General features: G+C 44.5%; 1 long non-coding RNA gene across 1 annotated transcript; it reads right to left on the bottom strand.

Moving 5' to 3' along the window:
• Window positions 1–1,885: 1,885 nt before the first annotated feature.
• On the bottom strand, window positions 1,886–5,978 carry LOC308594670. The gene is made up of 3 exons (XR_014011545.1): window positions 5,717–5,978; window positions 3,273–3,446; window positions 1,886–2,301 (listed from the first exon to the last, which is right to left on the bottom strand). It is a non-coding gene; the product is annotated as an uncharacterized lncRNA (long non-coding RNA).
• Window positions 5,979–6,224: the final 246 nt, after the last annotated feature.

Raw genomic sequence — 6,224 nt, 5'->3', positions numbered from 1 at the left:
TGTCATATTTAACGTTTGTAAAGGACTAGCATGGGCTGATTTCATTAATATTAATGTAAATACCTAATTTTGAAATCTGAATTGGTGCTTTAAAAAACACACACACACACAGCATAGCTTCAAGGGATATTCATTTCTGGCCATTGCTTCTCTCTGAATTAGGGCCTCATATTAGGCATTGTGCAGAGGCAGCTGTGACAGCACTAGGTGCTAGATTCAGGTAGGTAGCCGTGTTGGTCTGATGCAGTCAATATATATATAAAAAATAGTCCAGTTGCTGTTAGGTTTCTGTTTGTGCCACTGGTGCAGTGCTTGGAGTCACAAGACTCTGTTTACATTCCAGGGATTCCAAACTGCTAGAAGTCTCACAGGAGACAGGAGACGGATGTTGTTGTTCCTGGTTTTCTGTTCCTTTGTTCCAGTTGCCTCTCAGCTCTCACAGAGAGAGGATGTTTCTTTTCTGTCTGCGTAGTTAGAAATAAAACTCTTTGCAATGTAGCTCAAATTTCTCATCCTTCCCTGTGTGCTGGATACTCTGCGTAATGGGGAACATGCCTGGAGCCTCATCAAAGGCTCAGGTCGTTAATCACATCGGAGGACTCGACCGGAGGAGCTCGGTCGAACGCAAGTCCAACAGTAGCACTTTAGAGACCAACTGAGTTTGTTCTTGGTATAAGCTTTTGTGTGCATGCACACTTCTTCAGATACCTTCAGATACTGGGTGCTCACAGTCAAACAGTCATAGCTGCGAAGGGTCCCATTTCATTGCAAGGAATGCTGCAACACACAAGCATTTTGCCTGTTCAAAACCTTTGGCAGGGCAGCTAGAGCATTTCAAAAGAGCCACAGAGATGTCCTTTCCTATATAACAGCAGAAGCAGCTGCTAGGGCCGAACAGAGCCAATCCAACCCTCTCAACAATACAACTGCACCATTCCAACTCCTCACCACCTTGCTCTTTCCTTCTGTTACCGGTGGTGACCTCCACATTGGGAAACCAGGTAAGCAATGCTGTCCCATCCTGCTCCACAGCACTCTAAATGATAATGATGTTGTTGTTTAGGGAAGATTTAATGTGTGATGCTGTTTTGTTTTTAATATTCGGTTGGAAGCCACCCAGAGTGGTTGGGGAAACCCAGCCAGATGGGCAGGGTAGAAATAAATTATTATTATTATTATTATTATTATTATTATTATTATTATTATTATACATCTGGTTGGGGTTTGGCAGAGAGACAAAATAAGCAGCCATATTTGGAACAGGGTGGCCAAATCTGTATTTTTTAGAAAAGCATATGGTTGAATTGTAATGCCTATATTAAGGAGCATTACATGAGGCATGTGCATGGAAGGAAAAAGGTCATCCAAATCCAACTGAATGCTGGGGCTGGGAGGAACAATGGGAGAACTTCCTCCAGTTCTTCCTTCCTGGTTAACATTTTTGCAATTTCCTCTTGGGGCACACTGGGAACTGATGCAGCGTTGACTCTTATCATTCATGTTTTACCTGTTGATCTTGCCCAGATGGTGATAGAGACCTTGCCTATTGTCTCTGGGTCACCATCCCTTGATTTTGCTCAGTGCTTGCTGTTTACCACCTAAGACAGGGGTAGCCAACTCCCAAGAGACTGCGATCTACTCACAGTTAAAAACTGGCAGTGATCTACCCCTTTTTTGGGGTTCAGATCAAAGTTGTTGAGTTTTTTTTCAGGAAGGAAAACCCTGTTTTGGGGGGGTTCAGGTCAAAGTTTAAGACTCTCATGCTCTACTGACTGTGCTTTCTCCCCATTCTCATAACATACTTCTTAAAACATCCTTAACATGGGGGGTTTTTTGGGAGGAAGAAAGCCCCGGTTTTTGGGTGCAGGGCTTCTTGGGGGGCTTCTTGATCTACCAGTGATCTACCACAGACATTCAGTGATCTACCGGTAGATCACAACCTACCTGTTGGACGTGCCTGACCTAAGATATCATCATCACATGAATTCTGGTCTTCCAGGTTGTTGGGTCAGGGGTGGAAGAAAGTTTTATATTCAGCACTATCTCCCTAGGTTCAAGCCCAGGAATGGCCCTCCCTGGATTTTCAGACAGATATCCATTGCTGTCGTGGGAAGCAAGTAAAACCCAGAGCGCAGCTTGGCTAACAACCCGCAGCAATGTTTTCTACAGTTTGCGAAAAGGAACGTGAAGCACCTCCATGCAGACGCAAACGCGGTTGCTACATTGATCAAATGTTGCCGGAGCGATCAAATCTCTTTCTTCCCTCAAAAGTAGAAACCTCAAATTGGCCTTGAACTTTCACTTTAGAGGAAGTTTGGTCACAAAAGAGACAATCAAAGATATTGTGGTTGCCTGAGGCAGAAAATCAAAATGGCACTTTCCCATGCTGGTAAGAATATAACAATAAACTCAATAATTGACAATTTGCTGCTCTGGAACGGCACCCCAGAGTCTGCCACCTGAGGAGGTCTGCCCCACCCTGCCTCATAACAGAGCTGGCCTGGCAATTGTAGTCAATGCCAATATTCCAGCTGCCACAGCCATAGAAACAGGCACCCTGAGCCAATTCCAGACAGCAGAAGGTAAAATTGCATTATGGAACCCATTTGCTGAAAGTTGGGGGCAGGGAGTAGAATGAAAGAAGCATGCTATCAACATAAGCATATTCCTACTAATTAAGTAAAAACTTTTTTTTTCAAAAAAGAAAACAATTATCAAGCAAATAAGAGAAGCCAAAAATTGCCCCAAACCCTATAACATCTAGAGGGAAAAAAATGCAGATTAAAAAAAACCAGGCTAAAGCAGACCTCAAAGCAGAGCAGCCATCTGTGCCAGCCACGATTTCGTAATAATCCAACTCCTAATAGCATTGCGAATAATAATAGTAAAAATGGCAAGAGTTGCTATGTTTTCCCAGCAGTAATTATAGAACCTTTCTGTGGTGTCTGATCTTTGCTTATGGATCGTTACAACTGTGCTTAACGCTTTCAGAAATGCAACGTTTCTCTCCTTACAATACTCCCCACACCCACTCCCATCCGTTCCCATTACAAAATAGAGGAGAAATGTTTCTGTGCTGATTTCTGATTTCCTGGAAATGTTCACCCTATATCCACCAGTGAAATTTGAGACAGCCATGGCTTTAATGTCCCTAGACTGTAAAACAGAAAAAGAGAAAGTTTTCGCTTATCTGCCAATCATCTGCTAAACTAATAGGTCATATAAGGAAGACCATCGGCAGACTTTTTCACATGACTTCATTTTTTAACCACCTGATTCCTCAACACTCAGGGATTCATAGCTGGTTGTGTGAACAACACTGATGAAAAAGACTTGTGTTTGTGATGATAGGAAGTGATTAGGAAGGTGGGACTTTGACTCTAAGCAGATCTGGATTGGACAGTTCTTTGGATAGAAGACTGCTGATTTATACTCCCCATGGCTCTCTGGAGGAAAGGTACAATATAATGAATAACCAAATCACAGGTAGGAGGAGGGGGTGCTAGAGAAGGAGACTAATAATTTAAATGAACACTTTGTGTGTTGAGGTCTCCAAGCCACCCCCCAAATAACTCACATCACACACATTATTTTTGTTTAAGGTTTTTGGCATAATTTTGGCCACAACTTTATTGAAATACATAAGCGTGAGTGGTTATTTAGGCATTGGTTAAGACTATCTATCCTCCCACCTGGGGACAGAACTGACTTCCGGGCACCACCGAAAGCTAGTAAGGGAAAACAATATTGGGGAGAAATGGAGCTGAGTCACAGGCCTTCACTTCTCCCCGCATGCTCCCCAGGACTTGCCGGCTCTAGTCCCACTCCAGGGATTCGGACGAAAAGATGGCAAGCCCCTGGATTCCTTTAACGGAATTCACTTTCCGCAGCAACCATGGAGGGGCAGGCCCAGCCTATCCTAACCCCTCCTCCAACCAATTTATAACCAATGCCTAACTGCAACCTTACAAGTTGTGACGATTTGCTACGCAGTAGGCAAAAACCAAATGGCCCAGCCAATCAGCCAGATGGACAAAATTCCTACCAGGCCCCTGCCCCAACGGCAGACGACCCCATGACAGGCATAGCAAGGTCAACGCAAAAAAACCTTTAATTTAGGGTGGGTGATCTGTTGCACGCAGCAAAGAGAAAGCTCCAGGCTGCGTGCAGAGTATTTAAAACCTTTTACCCCTCCCACCCAAATTCCAACGTAACTTTTACCCGAGCAACCCAGCCATCCAATCTTTGCCCTAGGCCCTCTCTAGGAACCCTGCCTGGCAACAGAGGGGTGGCTCGGCAGACCCCACCGCAACACGTGCTCTCCATGAGGGAGAACATGCTTTCTCACCTTAGGTCTTATAGAGCAGGGGTGGCCAACTCCCAAGAGACTGCAATCTACTCACAGAGTTAAAGACTGGCAGTGACTGGGGGTTCAGGTCAAAGTTTAAGAGCCCCATAAGAGAGCCAGTGTGGTGTAGTGGTTCAGAGCGGTAGTCTCGTAATCTGGGGAACCAGGTTCGCTTCCCCGCTCCTCCACATGCAGCTGCTGGGTGACCTTGGGCCAGTCACACTTCTTTGAAGTCTCTCAGCCCCACTCACCTCACAGAGTGTTTGTTGTGGGGAAGGAGGGGAAAGGAGAATGTTAGCCGCTTTGAGACTCCTTCGGGTAGTGATAAAGCGGGATATCAAATCCAAACTCTTCTTCGTCTTCTTCTACTGACTGAACTATCTCCCCATTCTCATCCCATACTTCTTAAAACACCCTTAACATGGGTTTTGTCAGGGTTTCATGTCCAAATTGCAAGTTCTTTTAGCATTTTCATTTCTTAATGCAAGAAATGCAAGGGAATTTCACTTGCCATCCTGGTGCAAAGTAGGTTGTGTGAGTGTGTCTGTACTAAGGCTGAGCACTGGATTCGGCTGAAACGCAAGACAATCCAGGGTGATCAGGGTGGAGTGGGGGATCCAGGATTCAGTCAAGACATCCACATGTTGCCCTGGCTTGAGTCAGGCTGCCCACAGTGATCTGAGGCTGTCAGGAGGTATGCCTTGAGCAGGAATTCAGATACTCCTTTACAAGGCTCTTCCATGCAGCCTACCAACTGCATGTTTAATTTGATTTTGTATAATGTCAGACCCCTCCAAGAGTCCCTGTTTTCCAGGGACAGTCCCGGATTTACAGAAGCTGTCCCAGTTTCTGATTTGATCCCAGAATGTCCCACTTTTCCTTAGGATGTCCCTATTTTCATCAGAGAAATATTGGAGGGCATGGAGCTAGCTGACCCCTGAGCCAAGGAGACAAGTAACTATACAACCTTTAGAAGACATCTGAAGGCAGCCCTGTATAGAGAAATTTATATATTTAATGTTTTATTATGTTTTTATATACGTTAGAAGCTGCTCAGAGCGGCTGGCGCAACCCAGTCAGGTGGGCAGGGTATGAATAAGAAAATTATTATTATTATTATTATTATTATTATTATTATTATTATTTAAGTAGGACATCCCTGTGTTCACCAGAGAAATGTTGGAGGGTGTGTAATGTTTTAAATAGTTGTTTTAAACTGTTTTAAACATTTTATTCTTTTTGTAAACTACTCTGAGGTTTTATTTTAAAAAATCAAGTGGTATATACATTTTATGAAATAAATGATAAAATAAATACATTTTGGTGAAATTCTCAGGTGTGAGGTGCAGGATTTTTTTATGTGCTTACTTTTGAGCTGGTTAAGGATTGTTTCTCCTTTCTTTCCTTCTCCACGTCATTCCCACCAGTGTTCTTCACTCGGCAGCCTTCCTGGGTGACATCATGAGATAGCTCCTCCCATGAGGCTTTTTCAGCTCTGGAAGTGTCAGCAGCTAGGGAGATTGCAGAGTTCTGGAGAAATGTTTAATGGTAAGTGGAGGGAACACATACACACACCTCCTTGGGCTAAGATTAGCTCAAAACCTGTACAGCCAATAATGGCTAAGATTGTGCTATTGCACTAAGCACCATGCCTTCAAGAAGCCAAGACTCTGAACCAGTGGCGTAGTGTGGGTTGTCAGCACCCGGGGCAAGGCAAGTAATTTGCGCCCCCTAACCCGTGGATTTTAGCACTGATTTTAGCACTGCGAGTGCGAGCGCGCCCCCCCCCAGATGTTGCGCCCGGTGCAGCCGGCCCCCCCTGCACCCCCACGCTATGCCACTGCTCTGAACTAACTCACTCTTTCTTTCTTTCTTT

This window comes from Podarcis bocagei, assembly GCF_964188305.1.
Source record: "Podarcis bocagei genome assembly, chromosome: 9".
NCBI lineage: Eukaryota > Metazoa > Chordata > Lepidosauria > Squamata > Lacertidae > Podarcis > Podarcis bocagei.
This window is presented reverse-complemented; position numbering and strand designations above follow the sequence as displayed.